The sequence below is a fragment of the Chelonoidis abingdonii genome, chromosome 8 (assembly GCF_003597395.2).
Source record: "Chelonoidis abingdonii isolate Lonesome George chromosome 8, CheloAbing_2.0, whole genome shotgun sequence".
Taxonomy (NCBI): domain Eukaryota; kingdom Metazoa; phylum Chordata; order Testudines; family Testudinidae; genus Chelonoidis; species Chelonoidis abingdonii.
Genome location: NC_133776.1, coordinates 4,706,423 through 4,730,733, shown reverse-complemented (window position 1 = coordinate 4,730,733; position 24,311 = coordinate 4,706,423). Strand labels below are relative to the sequence as shown.

The 24,311-nt window shown below is 46.0% G+C and overlaps 1 protein-coding gene across 7 annotated transcripts in view; it reads left to right on the top strand.

Annotated features, from left to right (window-relative positions):
- Nucleotides 1-24,311, top strand: part of LPP (LIM domain containing preferred translocation partner in lipoma) — a 454,652-nt gene that overhangs the window by 130,213 nt on the left and 300,128 nt on the right. For all 7 annotated transcript variants that reach the window (XM_032777311.2, XM_032777310.2, XM_032777322.2 and 4 more), the window contains one exon: nucleotides 17,256-17,319. The gene's annotated coding sequence lies outside the window, so the exon portion shown is untranslated. The remainder of the gene's footprint in view (nucleotides 1-17,255; nucleotides 17,320-24,311) is intronic.

Genomic DNA, 24,311 nt, shown 5'->3' with positions numbered 1-24,311 from the left:
GTAACTCAGGCAAAGTTCCTGTTCACTTCAATAGGTGTAAGGACTTGCAGTGTAAAATGTAGGCCTCTTGTGGCAGTGACCATATTGTCTTCTGCATGCACCTTGTGCTGGGACAGGGCGTTGTGCAGTAATAGAATCAATGCATGCAACAGGGTTAGATGGGCAACGAGCATATTTAATATGGCTCAGACCAAGTGTAGATCTAGCCGTGTGTTAAATCAAAGCACTGACATAGAACAAAGGGAAGCTGCCAGTGCCCATAACCAGCGTTGCCTCCAGGAAATTAGATTGTGTGCTTCCTGCCTGCCTGACACAGCATGGGATCTTGTAAGTAAGTGGTGTGCAAAGTGTGGGAATTTAGGGCGGTTCCCATACAGGGATGTAAAGAAGCCCCCGGAGGCAGAAAAATAAATGCTCGGTTCTTGGTCCAAGAAAGAGGAAACCAAAGCACTGCAGATTTGTTGCAACCTGCAGATATTTTTTTTCTTTACTAAATGCCATTGTCACACATACAATTCTGATGCCAAAGGGAAGGGGAAGGTACAGGAAATGGAAGAGAAGGCTGCTTGCAGGAGAGCCATGTGCACTGGACCAATCACATCATATTTCTCTTTGTCCTTGCAGTATTTTTGGTTTTGGACCTGTGATAGGGGATGCTAGATCCATCTGTCTAGTTCAGGACAAGCACATGTTCTGATAAGGCATGTTACTTACAATGTCTGAAATTAGCCCTTTAAATAGCACACTCAACCTCTTAGTAATGTACTGAATATACTTTGATAAGAAACAGTCTGACTGAAGCACTGAATTTATCATCGTGGATCTGCTATGACTCATCAGGAAACTGAAAGCCTGGAGAAAAGACCCACCCCCAGTTAGTACTTTTGATGAGACAGAAATTAGTCTTAAATGGAAAGAAATTGAATTGCCCTGAAAGGTCCCAAACCATGAGCTAATATCTAAATGTTTGTCCTCATGCTTACTGAACAGTCCAGCTAATCTAACTCCTGTCAGATGAAACGAACGATGCTTCCGCCTACATGTATTTAGGTGAGACAGGATAACGGTGAGCGGGCAGACGGCGTGCTGTGCGAGGGCATTTCGTTGGATAATGGCTGCAGGCTGCAAATGCTGTTTCAGTGTAATCTGTCTTGGCCTACTCCTTGCAAACGTGCAAATATATGTAGCTCCTCCAGCATATAATACTTTTAATCCTGAGTGCGCTTCGTGAATGCTAAGTAAGCAATGCTTGCAACACTGCTTTGAGGTAGGAAGGCAAGCGTTTGTGATCCCTGTTTTACAAACTGGGAACCCTCTGTGAAGGGACCCCAGTGGAAATCAGTGTCATTGCTTGAGGCTTCTCATTGTAAATAGGGCAAGCTGCCCTGCTAATGAGCCTTCTCCATCACAAACCTCTTGGATTAGAACTCAGGAGTCCTGGGTTTCCAGTCCTGTTTTCATCACAGCCCTCACTCGTACTTTGCTTATGTGGAGAACAGGTCCTGAATGGAACATGAGTGACGAGGCTTTTGCTTGGCTCTAGTAGTCAGGCTTATGTGCTATCCGCGTTGTTATGAGAGATTTTACAGGCATCGTTAGAATTTTCTGCTGTATGTTTGTTTTATATTACGGCCTGTAGAACAGGGACTGCACCTGAACAACTTAACCACTTGTGCTACCTGGGGGAGGCTCTGTCCTGTGCATAGACCCGGAGGAATTCTGCCCGAGCCAGCCTCTGACTGCCATGATTTGGGACCGTATTGTTTAAGGAAGGCATTCCCTTGAGGTACCATCCTTGTGTTAATTGTTATGAACAGAATCTTTGCAGGTTTCCTTTTAGCTTATAGTGCAGACCTTTTACATTGTACTAGAACCATGTTCCTGTAGTCGAGCAGTTCCCCATCACTAGTACGTAGGTGGGTGCTGATGTGTTATGCTTTTATGACTGTTAACCTTGCTTCCTACCTTCATGATGAGTCACTCTGTCAGTTAGCAGTGACCATTGGTGCCTCCTCTGCTTCAGTGACATGCTGGAACCTGCCTTGATGTGACCTCTGGTCTCAGAGGTGCAAAAGTAACCCAGGTTCTGTGGTGACTTAAGCCATGTACAATGGAAGTTGAAGGAACTAGCTAGCTGAGTTGTAACTGCCTGCCACAATCCACAGCAGGGTGGAAAAGAATGTTGGCACATTTGCTGAGGATACGTTCTGTTGCCGAGAGAGCTCAGGAATGCGTTACTGGACACTTTTATTCCCTAAAAACCTCTTTGATTTATTGAGCGGAGATAACCATTATCTGTCTGTTTTTGGGACCGTGCTTCAAATGCCGATGTTGGGAATAGGGTAGGGAAAACAGTTACCAGATACCTGTTTGAAAACAAAGCCCTAAGTAATGTAACGTGACGGTTTTATGGTGGTCTCTGGTGAAGTCACAGCAGTGCTGCATGCTTAGCAAAATTAACAGTTCCAGCTCTAGAAATATCAAATAAAAATGTGCAAAGCATCCTTTGATCTCAATCAAATGAATCCATTTGTGTCAAGGGAGAGGAATCATACTGGTGAATTATCTGAAAAGAACATATGCTTTGTTAGAACAGAATCTGTAGTTGTCCCAAACCCATAGCTGTGAGAGCTTATTGGCTTAGGCCAAGATTTTCAAAGCTGGCAGGCTAACATTAGGCTCCAAAATCCATATTTTGGCACCTGTATGATTTTCAAAAGTGCTGATCATGTATCTCCTCCCACTGAAGTCAGTGGGAACTATGAAGTGCTCTTCATTATTAAAAGTTAATCAGGTCCATAAATATGGATTTTGGAGCCTAATTTTAGGCCCCTAGTTTTTGAAATCTCAACTTCGGTTAAGGCTAGAGGGTAAACTTTTCAAAGCCAAATTCCCATTTTCAAAAGAGATGTGGGTCCAGATTTTTACATGTTGCTCCTTAAAGGTGTCTAGGTGTTGCAACACCTGACTTGGGAGCCTAAGTCTCATTGGCTTTCACTGATGTTTAGAAGTCTGAGCTCCTGGCACTGGCCACTGTTGGTGGACAGGATACTGGGCTAGATGGACCTTTAGTCTGACCCAGTATGGCCATTCTTATGCCAAATCACTTTTGAAAATGAGACTTGAAAAAATTTACTTTTTGCCAAGGTGCTTTGATGTCTGAGGTTACTGTGATGCTGGCAAACCAGGTGCCAGCTCTTGCCAGGGCCCCCCTGTCTCAACTGAACACTGACAGATGCATGGTTGGAATCAGACTGGCTCACTTGTGTGTCAAAATGGGTATTAGAGTTATAAAAATGTGCTGAGTGTCTAGATTTTATTGAATGCTTGTAAATTGCTGCATGTGTTAATCTCACTTAGGCTATGTCTTCACTACCCGCCGATACGGCGGGTAGCAATCGATTGCTCGGGGATCGATATATCGCGTCTCATCTAGATGCGATATATCGATCCCCGAACGCGCTTATTTCGATTCCGAAACTCCACCAACCCGAACAGAGTTGCGGAATCAACAGGGGGAGCCGCGGACATTGATCCCGCTCCATGAGGACGGTGAGTAATTCGATCTTAGATACTTCAACTTCAGCTACGTTATTCATGTAGCTGAAGTTGCGTATCTAAGATTGATTTTCCCTCGTAGTGTAGACCAGTCCTTACAGTATGTGTATCTCATGTTGTAAGATGGTAATATTAGCGTGTGCATTGTAAGGGCACGTCTTCACTAGCAATGTTAAAGCGCTGGCTGCAGCAGTGCTATAAAAAACCCACCTCCACGAGGGGAATAGCTACCAGCACTGGGAGCGTGGCTCCCTGCTCTGGTGCACTGTCTACACTGGCACTTTACAGCACTGCAACTTGCAGCGCTTAGGGGATTGTTTTTTCATGCCCCTGAGCAAGAAAGTTTCAGCGCTGTAAAGTGCCAGTGTAGACAAGCCTAAGCCTTAGTAGCTGCAGAAATCACCGGACATTTATTAGTGTGAAATGCAGGCCTACAACAGAAGGTGTTCTCTCCTGCCCCACAGAAGGCCTGTTGACACCAGAGGAGCTGTTGTGGAACATCAAAGAGGACAAAAGGCTTTGCTGATTGCTCCCCCTCCCAGAGGTGCTGGAACAATTTGTACAGCAGGGGTTGCTGAAAGCCATTTAACCAAACAGTGAACCCTGTATGTAATGGAATCCACTTCAAGTCAGGGGTGGTGCAGCACCCCCAGCACCTCTAGTTCCAGCACCTATGTCCCCTTCCCCCCCACAAAGGGGAGACGTACAAATGAATACGTCCCATCAGCTGAACTGGCAGCTCAGAGGAGGGGGAAAAGGAATAAAAATCCCTGAAAATGCTGTGCTGCTTTGACTCTGGAGGGCAAGATTTCTAGACATAAGCAAGGGATCCCCACTACTTAGCCTGGGTTAGCCCTGAGGGGGACATTCAGAGCTTCCGTATTATATAAACTCCTAGTATCTTTTGAAAGTTAAGACTGTAACTCATGTGTGCGTGTATGTTTACCTGCTGTAACCTTCTAAACAAACTCATCTGTCTTTTCCCTGGTTAAAATGTCTTTATATAGTTTCTTATTGGATTGGCTCCAAGCGTTGTCTTTGATGTGAGATCTAAGGTAGGGTAAGTGATTGGTCCCCTTTGGGGCTGGGAGTAACCAGAATATTAGGGGTGTAAATAGCTTTTAAAGAAAATGTTTAAATTATTAAAATTTTACTGGTTAAACATTTAACGGTTAGACTCCATTGCTGCCCTGCATGCAGGGGTCCCGGCTGCCCCTGCATGACGGCTGCTGGGACCCTGGGCGTGGGTGGGGATGGCTGCTGGGCCCCTGGGTGTTGGGGAGAGAGGGAATGGCTGCTGGGATTTTGGGGGCAGGGAGGACGGCTGCCAGGACCACGGGCGTGGGAGAAGTGGGAGGGACGGCAGCGGAGTCCCACAGCAAAGTTTAAACATTCACCTGAATACCTTACCGATAAGACCGATGCTTATTGGTTAACTGGTTAATACTTTATACCCCTATTGAATATTGCTGTGAGTTTTGGTGTAAGGGACCATCCATCACAAAGACAAGCTTACCTAGACTGGAGTACCCACGGGGACTGTCTGTGACTCCATGGTGTTAGCCTGATGAGTTTACACTTGACACTTGGTGGGTGAAATCTATAGAACTCAGCCAATTTGGGGTTTATGCCTTACCTCTTAATGTAGTACTCATGCTCTTGACCCACTGCAGGATGACTTGACAGTTGCATCTCTCACAAATCCATCCAGTATCCCTTCGGTGCTAGCCTGGGTGGCGTGTTCACTGTCCCATGGCCAGAGGGCTTTAGGAAGCAGTAAGTTAGCTCCTGGCAGTGCAGTGAGTTTGTTGGGAAATGTGGAGTCATTCTGTGCTACCAAACAGCTCCTCTGCAGTTCTGGGATCGGAGAACTTGCTTATATTGACAAAAGGGCCGGTTGGAAAAAAAATCCAAGTTTTGATGACAGTTTTGCAAACTTTGAAATTTTGCATCAAAAACAGTGGGGGAAATTATAGATTTTTTTTCAACTAATGTTCTCCAACCATCTCTCATTAAGAGGGATTTTTTTTGGTGTGGCTCCATTGTGGGTGCTATTCAAGACCCATGTCTTATGACATGGGATATGCAACCCCGTTGGAGCTACTATATGGTGGGTGAAAAACTGGTTGGAAAACCATTCCCAGAGAGTAGTTATCAGTGGTTCACTGTCATGCTGGAAGAACATAACGAGTGGGGTCCTGCAGGGATCAGTTCTGGGTCCGGTTATGTTCAGTATCTTTATCAGTGATTTAGATAATGGCATGGAGAGGACACTTATAAAGTTTGCGGCCAATGCCAAGCTGGGAGGGGTTGCAAGCGCTCTGGAGGACAGGATTAAAATTCCAAATGATCTGGACAAACTGGAGAAATGGTCTGAAGTAAATAGGATGAAATTCAATAAGGTCAAATGCAAAATACTCCACTTAGGAAGGAACAATCACTTGCACACATACAGAATGGGAAATGTCTGCCTAGGGAGGAGCACTGCGGAAAGGGATCTGGGGCTCAGAGTGGATCACAAGCTAAATATGAGTCTACAGTGTAACACTGTTGCAAAAAAAGCGAGCGTGATTCTGGGATGTATTAACAGGCGTGTTGTAAGCAAGACATGAGAAGTCATTCTTCCGTTCTACTCTGCGCTGATTAATCCTCAGATGGAGTATTGTGTCCAGTTCTGGGTGCCACATTTCAGGAAAGATGTGTACGAATTGAGAGAGTCCAGAGAAGAGCAACAAAAATGATTTAAGGTCTAGAAAACATGACCCGTGAGGGAAGATTGAAAAAAAATTGTTTTGCTTAGTCTGGAGAAGAGAAGACGGAGGGAAGACATAATAGTTTTCGAGTATATAAAAGGTTGTTTCAAGGAGGAGAGAGAAGAATTGTTCCTTTTAACCTCTGAAGACAGGACAAGAAGCAATGGGCTTAAATTGCAGCAAGGGCGGTTTAGGCTGAACATTAGGAAAAACTTCCTAACTGTCAGGGTGGTTAAGCACTGGAATAAATTGCCTAGGGAGGTTGTCGAATCTCCATCTCTGGAGATTTTTAAGAGCAGGTTAGGCAAACATCTGTCAGGGATGGTCTAGATAATACTTAGTCCTGCCCTGAGTGCAGGAGACTTGACTAAATGACCTCTCCAGGTCCCTTCCAGTCCTATGTTTTATAACAACAACAACTGACACTAAGTACACAGAAATTCTGCCTACATAAACGATTAAGGCTGTTTGGGACATGACGCTGGAGGGTTTTGTTCAAAGAATGTCAATGGCATTTCAGAACTAATAGGAAACCTGATCACTAATTATCATCGACCACTCATCAGATTAACATCGAGTGTCTCCCGTTGCCTTCTGTGTCTAGATGAAACTCTTGCATTCTCTCAGCTAGTGATGCTTTCCCTTAGGTAAGGAGGATGAACAATAATTGATCATAGGTGGATGGATGGGATTTCTAGGAGGGAAGGGCTTGAAACTTACTGGTAAAGAAGTCAAGTTTTAGGTCTTTCTGAGATTTTATATAAAGGAAATAAACCCGAAACCTTCTAGCTGGGACCGCACAGTGGGGTCAGCATCTTTGGAGTCATTGCTCAAAAAAGCAGCACTCCAACACCTACCCTCCCATTCAACACCCACAGCTGAACTTTCATCACTGCAAAATTGTGTCTGAAGTTCTGTGCGCTGAGAGCAGAATCTGCATGTGCTGCTGTGTGTCCCGCCTTCAACTTTTGCCAGATCTTCTTCTCTGGGCAAGGGGAAATGGTAGCTCGTGGCCCTGTACAACTTTTGTGTGGGCAGGCTCCCTGGGATTCATGGGGCTAGAGGACTGGTTCCTCTGTTTTCCCCTCAGTCTCTTCTAAGCTGGAGGCAGCCCCCAGTGCTGCATGGCTAAACGTTGGAGCAGCAGTGCCAAGCAGCCATAGCCTGGTGAAACAGGAGTGGCTGCAGTTTGTGAACAGGTGATCTGAGGGGGTCAGTGTACAGAGCAGTTGGGCTGGGGTGGCACCATGCTTCCGAGGTATTCGCACGTACAGTCGGTGTCGCAGACTTCTAGGGCGGCAGGGCTTGCTTGTGCTCAGGCGTGTACCCCCTTGGAGTTTATTCCAGTCATGTCCCTACCTGTCAGGCATAATTGTAGGCAGGGGAGAGCTTGCTGATTGGCTGTAGTCCTGCAGCCTTAAGAGTCCACTTGCCCTGTTGAATGACACTGAGATCCTGGGAAAGGGACACCACCTTCCTGCGGGTCCAGATGGAACTTTCTGGCTCTGGGACTGTATGAGCCCCTTTGAAAGTGGGTGCAAACAGCGCCAACACCTACAGTTGCAGAGACAAAAGCCAGGTGGTTCTTTTGTTCATCTACTTGATTTCTTTACTGTCTGCCATTTACAAATCTAATCAGAGGGCAGCACAGCGGGGTAGAAAATGCAGTGCCGCTATTGCAGCCTATCTAGTCAATCCTTGGGCCACCATAGTTGCTGTCACGTTAAAGCACCGTAATGTGTATGTTATAGACCTAAAGCCAGACAGGATCTGTAAGGCAAAATGGGAGAAAGCCAAGAGGAGAATGTGAGTGTGTAAGGAATGTGACTGTGAAAACTAGGCAAATATCTGTGGTATGTGGCTCTTTCATGTGTGACCTTTCCCAGTTATGCTTTTCTCTGTCATAAATACTTACAATGGTCCTTTTTACCGCAGCTTGTAAGCGTCTCACCATCTTTATCCTTGCAGCACCCCCGTGAGGTAGGGCAGCGCTATAATCCCATTGTACAGATGGGGGACTGAGGCCAGAGACTAGGGGGTATGTCTATACTGCAAAACAACCAACCAACCAACCAACCAACCAACCAAAACCCCACGGCAGCAAGTCTTAGACTCTCCTCAGTCTGTGGGGCTAAAAAGAGCAGTGTAGATGTTCCCGCTTGAGCTCTGGCTCTGAAACCTGGCAAGGGAGGTGAGGGTTTGTTGCAGTGTAGATGCACCCTGAATGATTTGTCCATCACAGGGAATCTGGGCGGAGTTAGGAATTGAACCCTGTTCTCCCATGTCCTAGGCTGGAAAACATGACCTAGGCGAGAGGACTGAAAAACTTGGGTTTGTTTAGTCTGGAGAGGAGAGGTGTGCAGGGGAGCTCGGGGAATGACAAGTTTTCAAGTATATAAAAGGTTGTTACAACAAGGAGAAAATTGTTCTCCTTAACCTCTGAGGATAGGACAACGCCTGCCCCCCCCCAACTCTGCAGAACTTACAGAACTTTTTCCGTAAGTCCGAATTTGCATAAGTCAGGTTTGCGTAACCCGGGGAGTGTCTGTATGCTGGAGGGTAGGGATAGGGTGCAGAGTGACCTAGACAAATTAGAGGATTGGGCCAAAAGAAACCTAATGAGCTTCAGCAAGGACAAGTGCAGAGTCCTGCACTTAGGACAGAAGAATCCCATGCACTGCTACAGGCTGGGGACCGACTGGCTAAGCAGCAGTTCTGCAGAAAAGGACCACAGAAGGGATGTCGACAAATTGGAGAGAGTCCAGCAAAGGGCAACAAAAATGATTAGGGGGCTGCGGCACATGACTTACGAGGAGAGGCTGAGGGAACTGGGCTTGTTTAGTCTGCAGAAAAGTGAGGAGGGATTTGATAGCAGCCTGAAGGGGGCTTCCAAAGAGGATGGAGCTCGGTTGTTCTCATTGGCGGTAGATGACAGAATAAGGAGGAATAGTCTCAGGTTGCAGTGGGGGAGGTTTAGATTGGATATTAGGAAACACTGTTTCACTAGGAGGGTGGTGAAGCACTGGAATGGGTTACCTAGGGAGGTGATGGAATTTCCATCCTTAGAGGTTTTTAAGGCCCAACTTGACAAAGCCCTGGCTGGGATGTTTTAGTTGGTGTTGGTCAGGGGTTGGACTAGATGACCTGCTGAGGTCTCTTCCAACCCTAATCTTCTATGATTCTAAGTTTCACCTCACGTAAAAACTACTTGCTTACAAAATCAGGCGTAAAAACACAAAAGTGTCACAGCACACTGTTACTGAAAAATTGCTAACTTCCTCATTTTTGCCATATAATTATAAATCAATTGGAATATAAATATTGTACTTACATTTCAGTGTATAGTACGCCTCTACCCCGATATAATGCAACCCGATATAACACGAATTCGGATATAACGCGGTAAAGCAGTGCTCCAGGCAGGAGGGCTGCGCGCTCCGGAAGATCAAAGCAAGTTCACTATAACGCAGTTTCACCTATAACGCGGTAAGATTTTTTGGCTCCCGAGGACAGCGTTATATCAGGATAGAAGTGTATATAGAGCAGTATAAACAAGTCATTGTTGGTATGAAATTTTAGTTTGTACTGCCTTTGCTAGTGCTTTTTATTGGGCCTGTTGTAAAATTAGGCCAATCTCTAGAGGCGTTGATGTACACTCTGGAAGAGCTCTGTGTACCCCCAGGGGTACGTGTAACCCTGGTTGAGAACCACAGGACTAGATGACCTCTCAAGGTCCCTTTCAGTCCTACGATTCTATCAACATTTTATCCATCACTTCCATGGACACCCACAAAATGGTTTCTGCCATTGTAGAATGATGCTTTTGGCCACCAGATTGAGAGCACCTGCTGGGTGAGGATAGAGCCAAAGCTTGATTCCCTGGCATCAAACGTCTGAGAAGATTTAGCCCCTGATGCCTGTTGTGTCTGAGATCTCGAAAAGAGTCTCTCGCGTTTTTCCTCAAGTTTAGTTTTGCAGCAGAGTTGTCGCAGTAACAAGATTGTCTCCCATCTGCTCCTCATGTGGCAACATGCGCTTCGCTAAAATATATTTTTATTGTGGGTTTAGCCAGCAGTAACCATGGTGATTAGACTTATCACGCAGCATTTTTCTTCCAAGTCATTTTGAAATGCTGACAATTAAATAGATACAGTACGCTTTAGAGATCCATCAGTCTCTTTGTTGTTTTGACAACCGGGAGTATATTTAGAAATGTAACAAGTACATGAAGTTCAATTGCACTTTTGCTAAGATATAGCTTTGTAGCTTGAGAATTGAATATGTAGCTTGTAGGTCCAAGTGCTCCAGGGGCTGCGCTCTGGTGCTCTTGCTGGACTCCCTGGCAAAATCCTGCCGCCCTCCTGCATGGCTGTAAAGGGGCTCCTCAGATTTAGTAGAAAGAGGGATGAGACCTGCCTCGTCCGCATGTTGGCATTGAGCTAGCAGTCATGGTGGAAAGGCAGCATGCTGCAGTGCTAGGGCATAGGACAGTGAATCAGGAGATCTGGGGTCTGTTCCTGACTCTGCTACTGACCTGCTGGGTGACTTTGGCCAAATTACTTCCCCTCCCTCTGCCTCAGTTTCCTCTGTCTGTCTTAACTATCCACGTAGCAAGAGACCTGTCCTGAAGAGCTTAGGGAGTCTGTACAGACCGATCTCACTCAGGGCCTCTGGGCACTGCTGTGATACAAACCGATAACATATATGGCCTCCATCACCGTAATATCTGTGGTGGGATCTGAGGCAGGACTGGACATGGGTGAGTATTTGTTGCAATATGTCTCCTTAGGTCAGTTTCTCCTTCCTCTTCCCCCCACAAAGCAGAACTGCATAGCGCTTCGCTCCCTTGTGTGGACTGCAGCTTAGTTCAGGCCGTGAATTCTGCCCGTAGGCCATGTTCAGAGTTTTAGATAAACTGCTAAGGATTGGGTAGAGTTTTGAGTTACGATGACCACAGCCTTGTGGGGTATGTCCAAAGCACAGATGTACTCAAGACGAAACATGCATGTAGGTGAGCCGGGCTTCAGCCTAGCATCTTCAGCATTATAGCGAAGATCTCTACAATTTTAGCTCCGAGGCAACTCCATTAGCCAGCAACAGTGGTAGGCTGTTAATCACTTGGAGAAGCATGACTGTAATTTTTCCTCCTGTAATGATGATGATGATGATTCCTCTTATCCCCTTTCCAGCCGATTGACACTGAATTCACCCACGCCTCTGTTTTGAACCCAGCTGGAATTAATACAGTAACTCCTCACTTAAATTTGTCCCGGTTAACGTTGCTGATCAATTAGAGAACATGCTCGTTTAAAGTTGTGTAGTGCTCCCTTATAATGTTGTTTGGGAGCCGTCTGCTTTGTCCACTGCTTGCAGGAAGAGCAGCCCGTTGGAGCTAGCTCGTGGGGGCTTGGAACCAGGGTGGACCAGCAGCCCCCTATCAGCTCCCCAGTCCCCAAAGTCCTCTGTCCAGCAGCTGTCCAGCAGGGTATCAATTGCTGGGCAGTTCAGCTGCCCCTCCCCCCACTGCCCTGTGCTGCTCCTGCCCCCTGCCGTGGAGCTGCTTCTGGGAGCCTCCTGCTTGCTGTGCAAGGGGAGTGGGGAGAAGAGGGGTGCTGATGTCAGGATGTTCCCCTCCCCCCTGCTCCTGCCCCCCGCTTACCCCATCTCCATAGAGCAGGGTGGGCGGGACATGAGAGGGCTCAGGACGGAGGGAGCTTGCTATCTCAACTTGCTGATCTATTTAAAAAGGCAGTGTACTTAGAGTGGGGTCAGCGTACTTAAAGGGGCAATGCGCATCTCTCTCACACCCACCTTGTGTGTGTCTGTTTCTTTCTGCCATACTGTCTCCCTTCACTCCATTTTTTCTGCCTTGTAGAGTGTGAGGCTACATTAACAGCAATGTGTTAACCCTTGAGGGCTCAGCCTAGTGCTAGTTAATCATTTTACAGTAAGGCGTTCCCTGGGAAATATCCCACCCTCTTCCACCCTCTGACTCCACCACCTCAACCAAGCTTCACAATCATCAGTGCTGTGTACAGTATTAAATTGTTTGTTTAAAACATATACTGTGTGTGTGTGTGTATATATATACACACACACACATACACAGTATGTTTATATATAATATATAATAAAAATATAAACTTATACTGTGTATTGTCTTTTGTCTGGTGAAAAAAAATTTCCCTGGAACCTAACCCCACCCCTCTCCCCCATTTACATTAATTCTTACGGGGAAATTGGATTCGCTTAACATCGTTTCACTTAAAAGAAGCATTTTTCAGGAAGATAACTACAGCGTTAAGCGAAGAGTTACTGTACGTTGAGCAAAACATTTGAGGCTTTCTCCACTGTGTGCACAGCAAAGAGAATGGGTTTTTCTGGGCTTGTGAGTGTGTGTTCACACACACATTTGTGAGTGTGTGTTTCAATACAAAGCTCTGGTCTGCACAGACCAATGGGACTTGGAGTTCCATAGAACACAAAGGGAGGCAAATGGAACTTAGCTGCTAGCAAGATACTGATCTTGACATCAGTCATAGCCAGTGCTCCTATCCATCGCAGTCGTTGCCCCCAATACAGCAGATGGATTGCCGTGAAACAAAGATCTGTGTGCTGTGGTCTGCAATGCATCCTGCATCGGGACCTGAAAATATCCCCTCCTTCGTTAAAATATTTCCTGGTTAAAGCCTCTTCATTCAAGGCAAAAACGACTTGTAAGCAAAATAAATCCAAGCCCAAAGAATCCAATTAATTTGCATGCAATCAGTGAGGATGTCAAATGATCCCTTGTGTTGACGATGCTCCTGGCAAATGCTGATATGCAAGGAAATAAAAATCAGGCAGGAAAATGGCTCAAATACTAACACCCCCCCCCCCTGCATTTTATTGACTGAAATCAGAATGCTCACTGATGAAGGGGAATTTGTGCTGCCCATAGTTGTCGCTTTCCAAGGCTTTCTCTCGCAACATGCACACGCATGTCAAGTAGGGCTTTCATTTGCAATGTGAGCTGGTTGGCCCATTTTAATTTTCTTGTGTGTCAGCCCCAGGTACTGTAGGAGTGGCTTCATGTGAGGAGGAGGGGCCTAGATGTGCACATTTGAATGGTCTGATGTAATGCGTGTTTTGCAGTGTAACATTCCTAGAATATTTCACATTGCTTATGAGGAGCAGTCTGGTTAGAAAGGAGACAGTCCTCTTGGTGATGAGATGTCTTCCTTTGGGGATGAAGGATGAGCATGAGGTCAGGGCACTGGGCTGGAACTCAAGACCTGGGCTCAGTTGCTAGCTGTGCTACAGACTCCCTGTGTGACCTTGGACAAGTCACTTAACCTCTCTCTTTCCCAGATAGGGTTTAGTAAAATGACATTAATAGTACCTCCCTGCTTCACAATGGTATGGTCATCATGAGCTTATTAAAATTTGTGAAGCTGTGGAGATGATACGGTGATGGAGATTGTAAAAATATGGTGATAGACTGACATTTAAACTATATCCAGTGGTTATTGAGAAAAATGGACAAGAAAATACCAGGGGCCGGGGGAAGTAAGTATATAAAGCCATTCAATGAGGTATAAGGGGAGGAGAGGCTGGAATGTGTATTTTTTTTCAGTTTACTTGTCTCAAGACTATGTCTCTTATTAACTTTCTATGTATCCAGCTTTGCCCGAGAGGTTTCCCTGCTCTCTTCCAACTGTGCCATTTCTCCTTGGGCGTATGTCTAAACCCATAGCATAGCATCACATTAATATCTCTCTCAAGATGCTGTCTTGCATTTGCATGGAGATGAAGTCAGCTAATCTAAAATGACTTTTTGATGTCTAAAGCCCATGGTCTTAATGATCCTAATCCATTGTTCAATCTCCACACCCTGTCATTTCCCTTCTTTCCATATTTTTGCAAGAATAAGTGTTTAAATCTTGGCCTACTGGCCCAACAACAGTTTGACTAATTAAATTCTGGCCTATCTCATTTTCCCCTGCAGCGTCATTTGGATACACAGTTCTTCATTTTCCCTGTCTTTAAAATTGTTCTGTACTGTTGCTATATGCTGTTAAACAAGTATCACAGTCTACTCTACAAGTGGTTGCATTTTGCCAGTGGATGAAGGCCTCTTTACCTATAATCTGTAAAGCTATTGAGGATCCTTTTGAATGAAACATACTGTATAAAATATATGTAAAATGTTTAAACTAATCCGAATTTGGCTTCCTTTTCTGATCTGTTCTGTCTGCCTTAACTTGGGTTTTAAACCAATCTCTTTACCATAGTATCAGTGTGCCTTTCTCCTTCCCTGGTCCCTTTTTCTGTAGCCGTTGTCCATTCCCAACCCCAAATTGTCCTTGGTGAATAATACCTCAGGCCTCCGAAAAGGACTACTATTATCTTCTTGCCCAGCAAGCACTCACAGCTCAGTTTTATGTTTTGTGTTCTCTTTGCCGCCCGGACTATGTTGCAGGGCTCTCTCCCCTTAGCCAGTTCACAGATGTAAAGCTGAAAGCATAACTGCACATCCACACATATCTGGTGAAATATTAACATGTGCTTTCAAGTGTTTGAAGCTGTTGGGATTTTATTGTTAAATACAAACACACCCCAAAGATGTTGGTGAATCTTCAAGCATGATTTAAATAAATTATCCAAACTAATATGGCAAAGGTCCTGGTCTTCGATAAAGATATTTAACTGGGAGGAGGGGGCGGGCTGAGTTGAAAAGTTGATAGTCCAGATCCTCCGTTGGGCTAAATCAGCCTAACTTCATCAACTTCACTGGAGCTATATCAGTTGACTCCAGTTTAGTCTCAGGCCAGTGTATCCAAATGCAGATCTAAACTTCTGCAGCATTCAGGGTTGTTTTGATTTGGTCCAGTGCAGAGATGATGCCAGCAATGAAGTACATCACTAAATCCAAGCTCTCCAAAGTTTTAGGATCTGGGCTTTTGATTTGGGCCACTCTCTCTCCTTTTTTCAATCCCCTTTAAAAGACTCCTTTGATTCGGACTAATCATAAAAATGCAGTTTATCCTCTGAAACTTTCCAAAGACAGGCTGGGGAAATGGACATGTGCATTTGTGTAATTTGCCGCCAGTTCCAGTAGATTTTTACTTAACTCTGTTGGCTATTCATGGTTAAATTGTAGCTCTGAAGCTTTCACTTTACTTTCGCTTTCCAGCCAAGAAGATGCCAAGCTACTGACGCAGAGCAGTAAGCTTGTAACCCTGTGAGGACTTGAATTTCCTTTCTCCAAAAACAGATGCGTACAGCACAGCACACAAGAGACAAGGCCTAGTGCTTACTAGCCTGCTGTGTGCGGTATGAATGATTCATCATGCGTTCATTTTTGGTCACATTAGGGGCATTCGTTTAGAATAGTCTCAATATGTAAGCAAGAACGAGCCTTTGAAGTCTCCAGTCTGCTTGCTACCTCAACTGGTGAACAGAAAATGTAACAGGCACACAAAAATCCTCTGCATTCATTTCCCCAATAAAAACAAAAAAAACCAACCAACCTGTGAGCACATGTTGCCTCTTCTGCAGTTGTTATGTTTATCTACTTCTCTGCTGTTACTTAAGCTGGGTTTATATTGTCTTTAAAATGTGAAAGTACATTTTTTGCTCATGAGACAGATCCTGAGCAAACTGCCTCTGTGCATTATGTTCTTCAGTCCCGATCCGGTGCAATCAACTGCTGTTTTGGTTGTTTTCACGCTCCTTCGTCCCTTGCTCATGGTGAACTTCGTTCTGGGTGGCACTCTGTGCCATTCCAGTCTGGGAGCTGTTCTGAGCAAAGACATGTATGCCAGTTGTCTCGTGGCTCTATGTAATGTGAGCCGATGCTGGCTTAAGAACTTTGTTGACATCTCGTCTTAGTTATCTTCATTTCTGGCTCAAGGATTGTGAGGAGAGACTCCAGTAAAGGCATCTCTACTTCTGACTTTGTAGAGAGTTTGAACCCAGATCTTGAGACATGAAAGGCCCTGTAGGCCTACATCAATCCATGTTAAATGGGGTCATGTCCTGCTGGTACCGTGTTAGATCCCAGTTACCCTTGGCTGCATGATGTTGGTCTCTAGATATCCACTTATCCTTGCACGTCAGCAAATGTCATGGCGGGGATGGCTTAGAGAAATGAAACGCTGTTGTTGCATTTATGCAAAACCTTTCACCGGTATCAAGTTATTCTGAAGGAGAAGGTAACAAGTAATGTTCACAACAGGGCAACCCAAAAAACACGGAAAGCACAGAGGCTGGATGGGTGTGGAGGGTGGTCAGCAGGCTACCAGCATCTAAGACCACTGGATGAAAAAACAGCCCATGTCTGTGGTAACTTAGTCTGTCATGGTTGGTGGCTGTTCAGTGGCCTGTGTGAAATGAGTTGGATCTCAATTCTAGTTCTTGTTGGTGTCTCTGTGGCTTACCACCACACATGGTATTAGCTGATGGTTCTAGAAGGGAAGCTAAGGGCTAGATGGAGAAGCAACGGCTTTTTCATCTTGTTCTCTTCCCCCACTGCCTCCCCACCTGAAGGGAGTCCCCTCCAGCTCAGGGAGAAGAGGCATGTCAAGGGTTGTGGGCAAAAGGCTGGAGTTAGGGAGGACTTTGTTAACCAAGCCACTGCCTTTCACCATCTCTAAATCAATTTAAAACAAATAGCTTCTCCCTCAAATAGACCCCATCTTACTCTAGCGCCAGTTCAGATTTAATCTCTCCAGAGAGAGGGTGAAAGGCCCTTGGGATGGGAGGGGGGACGGGACAGACGGACATAGGACTTGTAGTCAGGGAAAGGGCTTGCTCTGTGATCATTAGAGAAGGTCTGAGGGCTCATTAGCCCATTTGGGCTTTTTGCTGAAATGATGTATTCAGCTTGATCTACTTATGGCAGTTACGACGTTTAAGGGTTTGATTCTAATTTGGAAACATCTTTATCTGCTTCCTCTACAGAGACCCTTCAGTGTTCCTGTAAGTACGTCTCATCCTGGGCTTGGAGGACGCCTTCTGATTTGAGGTGAGAGGGGAATGAGGTCCCTATGCTTGGAAAACTGCTCATTTTAGGATTTATTTGGGGATCTAGGGACTTGATATGCTGGCTGCTGTGGTTACCCCAGCATCCTCTGAGTTGTATCCAGATTGGCGTAAATCTCACATATCTGCAGTGCGCGGCAGTAAAGAAAAGAGCGTGTCTCAATAATTAGAAGGACCTAAATAGAAATATATATATGCTGCTGAGCTAGTTCGTTCATTCTTCAGGATCACAAATTCTTTTAAAGTGACTGAAGGTATTTAGCAGGAACCCAAAGCTTGACCTGAGATACAGTTCTGAACCTTCAGCAACGGCCCCTTATTGAATTATATAAAGCACCCCTTAGCTTGCTCTTCACTTCTATCCCAAGATATGATCATTAAATCCCAGTGAAGAGATTCCTTCAGGTAAGAACGTTTGAAAGGGAACATTGTCAAAGTAGGTCCAGTCTCAGTCCTTAATCAACTGTGACAGCATCCCAGGCGGCAAAGTAGATGTTAGAGATGCTCTGGAGTCATGGTAATTGACATAGAACAAGGCATGGGTAAGGCATGGAAAAACTGGGAACGAAGGAATATAGATTTATAGCTGGTAGGTTTATAATAGCAATTTCTGTCCCATGATAAGCAAGAGCTGTTTGCCACCAATAGACAGGTGATGAAAAGGGAGGTAAAGTGCGGCCATGAGAGTTTGGTGTCCAGTTAGTTTTCCCCAAGGAAAAAAAAATATAATGTCAACATGCAGGAGCGTGGGTCTTCTTTTACCTGGTGATGGTTAACCGCCTTCAACATTACTATGTGGCTTGTGTGTATGAGGGGCCAGAGAACTAACATCTGTAGCTTTTCATGCTAAGAGCTATCAGCATGAAACGATGTATGTCGATGGCCTGTAATGGGCAAGAAAGAATTCCCTTCCCCACCCTCCCATGTCCACATAGTGATTATTGTAGTGCATTAGGAGGCTGTGTCCGCCTACTTTTGTAGTATCAGCTGCTGGCTGCTGCTCCAGGTATGGCAGCAGATTAGATAGCTGCACGGTCAGAGCTATGATGGCTGGTGGTTGGACTCAGTGGCCAATGGTTGGAGCCAATATAGCTACTTCCATGTTGCCCTGCTATTCAGTGGCATGACTGTTATAGTCCTGCTGTGTCACCGCTCACCACACGTTACAGCACTGAGTGTTTCCGGAGGTGCAGCGTACGGGCTGGAACTCCCTATGTGGGCACATATCCAACCGAGGGAATATCCGAGAGTATGTTCTTCAGAACGTTGATCTCTCCAGCTGTGGCAGCATCTTGGGATGGCAGGTGGTTGCACTGCAGTGAGCCTAAGAAAACGTACCTGGAAATACTGTCAGGATTTCAAAGCAGCAGCCAGTGTGTGAGGTTTCCTTTACTCTGTTCCGTTACCGTCACTGAGCCAGCTTTCATCCTACACTTTCTCTCGTTTTCCCCCTTCCTTTCTTTTTCTTGTGGCCTGTAAATTATGGTGAGCTGGAGATGAAGTCTCAGCATCCTGTTTACTGCAAACAGTTGAGGACGTTAATAAGTGGTGAGATAGGAAGCCGGGCAAGGGATTAATAAAAAGAGGATGGGAGATTAATAGTAATTCTCAGGGGAATTTGGTTCAAGGCCTGTGCTCCCCAGCTGCTGGGTTACTGAAGATTAATGGCAGGTCTCTTGTTAGCGTTACTGTCTCTCTGCCATGCCTTCCTGATGATGTCTAATAAACTGTCCAAATTAAACAGCTGCCAACACTGAATCTTCTTTTGATACCTCGTTTTATAAAGGCAGGGGTATCCTCCTCCCTTTCGATGATATCTGTCCTTCTGTCCATGCCATATTCACCTACCCGTTTCTTTGCACTGTTGCTATTGAGAGTGGGGAAGGAGAGGTTTTTGCTATGTAATAAAAAGATAATTATCGTCTATAGCATTGTGAGTCCTTGGGCTGACAGAGAAATGGGTGCAATTCTTACCATGAGAAAATATATTGTGAAATTGATCCTGCCACTGTGCTCCAACAAATTTTCCGTTACCGTGTGCCCCATAGGAAGAGAATGATTTCTTCTCTCTTGACCATTTGTTCAGTGTCGTTTCTCTGGAAAATTGGTCTCTTACCTATTGCATCTAGCCTGTAATTGGGCCCTGCATCAGATTAGATCACTGTAAGAAATCTATCCTTGCTGAGAGCAAAGTCAGTCAGACCTAGAGAGCCTTGCAGTGTGGCATGGGCAGGCTTTATTTGGTAGATACTGTCCCAGTGCAAGCTGTCACAGCGCACACCGCCTTGTAGTCAGGTGTGGCTTAACCCTGCCATTATATTTCCCCCTACATCTGGAGTACAAGTCCAGGCAGGCTTTAGGAGGGTCCACTTCTTCAGAAGGGCTCATTTATTTAGCAGAAAAGGCCAGCAAAAAATATGAGCAAAACATTTGTCCCAGCATTCTAGCTGGGGGACCCAGTGAGTCCCAGTCCATCTGTCTCCCACCCAAGTCCACTGCTTGCCTCCATCCTGGTTCTTCATCAGGGATTCTTTCGGTTCATCTGGGATCAGGTCTCTTGACGCTGCCTGAAGAGGATCCTGTTCTGGAAGCAGCCATCTGTGGAGATCCATCCGCTACAGTTCTTTCCCTGCAGCAGTGCATAGTTCTTGTCAGGCTGGGGTTTCCTGCCACTGTCTGGCTGAGACCAAGTCCTCCTGGATGCCTGCCGACTGCAGCTGTCTCTCTGTGAATCTCCCATCTCCAGGAGTGACCTTCCAGACTCCTACTCCGGTGGGGTCCCTGGAGAGCTCTGTGTCTCCAGGCTCACATTACCTAGGCCCTCTGCTCTAGGAACCCTCCTCATCCGACCTTCTAGGTGCTCCTCTCCTCAGGAGCTGCCTGTGTCCATGGGAGTGTCTCTCCTCACAAACTGAGCAGGAAACCCTTTTGCAAAGGAAAGCTGTCTTTGTTTGGGGTAATGGAATAACTGTGGCAATTAACAGATACTTGCCACAGTGTATTATGCCTGGCCCAAGAAGACATGGTGAATTTGGCCCTAGAAATCTACAGTTCACCGAAGAACAACACGGCTTCAAAGTGTGACCAGAAATGGAACAAAACGGTGGTTCTCCAGACTAGATGCTTTCCCTTCAGCACCATCTGTATCCGAATGGCCCTGCCTGACAACTGCATTTCCCTGGGCAAAGATCCATTAGCACAGCATAGGAATTAACCACGGCAGAGCTGGGAACGTAAATTTCAAACATGCCAGTTACCATCAGATCCTCCTTGCAACAAATGGCCTGGCTGGCTCATTAATAGTTAATTAGTAAATGAGCACTTGGACCCAGTAAAGGTAACCCTGACTCCCTGTAAAGGGATCAGTTGCCCGGTGATGCACACAAACAAAGTGTGTATGCAGTTACTACTAGATACAAAAAACATTAAGGTTGCAAAGTCCTTGAATTGGGGAGTGAAATCACCGTCTCTTAAGTGTGTAATCCCAGTTATAGGCTGAGATCGCATTGGCCTCGAAATCACTGGCCATTATTTCTAGGGCCTTATCAAATTCACAGCCAAGAAAAACGTATCACGGACCGTGACATTTAGCTTTGGAGGGGAGGCGGAGGGCAGGGCAGGAGCTTCTACCATGGCCATGGCTCCTGCTGCTACTCCTCTCTGGGCTGGGGCGGGACGGGAGTTGCTCTTCCCCTGCACGGCCACACTCGGGGTGGGGGAGATCAGAGCCGCCTCTGGATACCTACCCCAGCTGCTCTGCAGGCAGCACAGAAGTAAGGATGGCAATCCCACAACCCCCCTACAGCAGCTTTGCGACGCACCCCCTGCCCCTCCCCCGACTCCCTTTTGGGTCGGGACCCCCACGGTTACAACACCATGAAATTTCAGATGTAAACATCTGAAAACCTGAAATTGACTAATTTTCAAATCCTATGGCTGTGAACTTGTCCAAAATGGACTGTCGATTTGGCTGGGTCCTCACTCTTTCTGTGGATTCTGCCTGTATTTCCTGGGGTATCTGATAGTGTGTGACATGCCCACTAAGTATACTGCAATGTCCTGGTGTTTCTCTGTGCATTTTTGGCCACTATGATTTCATCAGTGAACTGGAGGAGACCACCTTGAAAAAAAGCAAAAGCCCTGCAGCTGAATGGTTTTATTTGTTGTTTTAAATCTGACTCTTGTGAAATACAGAATGATCAATCACTCACAACTAACAAAATGTTTTTGTTTTCCTTTTCAAAAGCATATGGGAGCTACAGGCAAAGCATATGGGCGTTTTTAGGAAAACATATTGGTGAATGGACAAATTTAAGTGGTGCCAATATGCTTTAGATGTCTGGCTAGACCAGTACTCTACTTGTTGGCACGCTAATCCTTCTACAAGATTTCCGGAGGTAGCATATGATGAGTGGTGTGTAACTGCTCTTGCGGGAACACAGCCGATTGCATTGAACTCATGTTTAAATAACATTGTGATCCCTATTCCACATATATTGCAGCCACGCCACTTCTGACTGTAAGCTGCAGAGTCGTGTTTGTGGCTGCAAATCCTCTTGATTCAGTGGATTGCACCGACAGCTCAGTTTGCAGCTAGGTGAGACGCAGGAGCTATCTATCTAGGTTTTTATACTGAGATGGAGGTTTCATGATGCCAGGTGCTGTCCACACAGTAAGAGACAGCTGCTGTCCTGAAGGGCACACAATTTAAATAGACATGACAGAGACAGGCAAGGAGAAAACAAGTTTATTACTCTTAATTTTGCAGATGGGGAGCTGAGGCCCAGTGAGAATAAGTCTGTGGCAGAGGTGGGAATCACACTCAAATCTTCTGAGTGCCGGTCCAGTGCCTTAGCCTCATCCATTCTGCCCCCTCCGTCCCCAAATTTCTGGGTGATCTGTTATACATCTATGAAAGCAGCAGAGAATCCTGTGGCACCTTATAGACTAACAGAGGTTTTGGAGCGTGAGCTTTCGTGGGTGAATACCCACTTCGTCAGACGCAGGTAGTGGAAATTTCCAGGGGCAGGTATATATATGCTAGCAAGCCCCTACCCTTATTCATCAAGGCTGAATGAAAGGAGTGCTTTTTCATCGATTGAAACAGTTGACTTTACCAGAAAAGGCCGCCAGATCAACTCGATCCAACCAAATTCTACAGCCACTTCCCTCAGATCCCACGAGAAGACCACTAAGAAACTAGACCATCTACTCAGACCACTCCCTACACAACACAGAAAAAATCAGCATACCTTAGAGCCACGACCAGGTTATTTCTATCTACTACCCAGTCCGCAAACCCGGAAATCCTGTACGCCCCATCATCTCGGCTGGCACTCACTTGAAGCGACTGTCTGGATATGTGGGACTCTCTACTCAAACCCCGTATGCCACCAGCACTCCACTGATCTGCCGTGACACCACTGATTTCCTGAGGAAACTACCAACGCATGGTTCGCCTGCCAGAAAAACACCATCCTAGCCACCATGGATTGTAGAGGCTCTCTACACAAAACATCCCACACACGATGGATACAAAGCGTGTTCAGGAACAGTATTCCCTGATGATGCCACAGCACCAACTGGCTGCTGAGCTCTGTGCCTTTATACTCACACAAATATTTCAGTTTGTGACAATATATACCTCCAGATCATGGCACTGTACTGGGACCGCATGCCCACCAATACGCCAAATTTTATGGCTGACTGGAACAACGCTTCCTCAGCTCTCGGTCCACTCACCGCCCCTTCGCTACTACGCTACATGAATGGACATCTTCACCTCATCTGACCCGTATGGGAAGGAGACTCTAGAAAATTCCACACGATTTCAACCAACTTCCCCCCACCATCAACACCTCAGCCTGACCATCTACACGGGAGGTCCACTTTCTAGACACCACGGTGCAAATAAGCGATGGTCACATTAACACCACTCTATATCGAAAACCTTACCGACCGCTACGCCACCTTCATGCCTCGCAGCTTCCATCCCGGGCACATCACACGATCCATTTGTCTAGGCAGCCAAAGGCACTGAGGTACAACCTGGCATCTGCTCTAACCCCTCAGACAGAGACCAACCACAAATCTCGCACAAGCATTCTCAATACAATTAACCATACACCCGCACAAGGGAAATTAGGAAACAGATCAACAGAGCCAGACGCTGTACCAGAAGCCTCCTACTGCAAGACAAACCCAAGAAAGAAACAACGGACTTCCTACTGGCCATCACCATAGCAGCCCCCAGTAAAACAGCCCTCACGCATTCATCAGGGATACTACAACCCATCCTGGACAATATCCCAACTTTCAGCAGGTCTTGGTGGCAGGCAACATCCTCCCGCACAGACAACCTGCCACTCTGAACGATATCTCACCAGCAACTCGCACACCGCACCATAGTAAGCCAGCTCAGGAACCAATCCATCAACAACCATCGATGGCAACTCTGCCCACATATCTACACCAGCGACACCATCATTAGGACCTAACCAGATCAAGCCACACCATCACTGGGTTCATTTCACCTGCAGTTCGCACCCAATGTAATATACGGCCATCATTTGCAGCAATGCCCCTGCTGCTATGTACATTGCGCCAAACTGCGGACAGTAACATCAGGAAAAGGATAATGGACCACAAATCAGATATTCAGGATGGCCAAATACAAAAACCTGTAGGAGAGCAACTTCAACCTCCCTGCGCCACACTAATCGCATGACCTTAAGGTGGCTATCCTAGCAGCAAAAAACTTCAGAGACCAGACTGCAAAGAGAAACTGCTAGCTTCAGTTCATTTGCAATTTGCATAGCACCCATCAGCTCTGGGACTAACAAAGACCTGTGAATGGACTATGGGCCAATTATACAGAAACCAGTTTGGCTCCTCCGCTTGGTTTTCAGCACCATCTACTGCTAGAAGCAGGCCTCACCCTCCTGACTGAAACTAACTCGTTATCCGTAGCTTGCT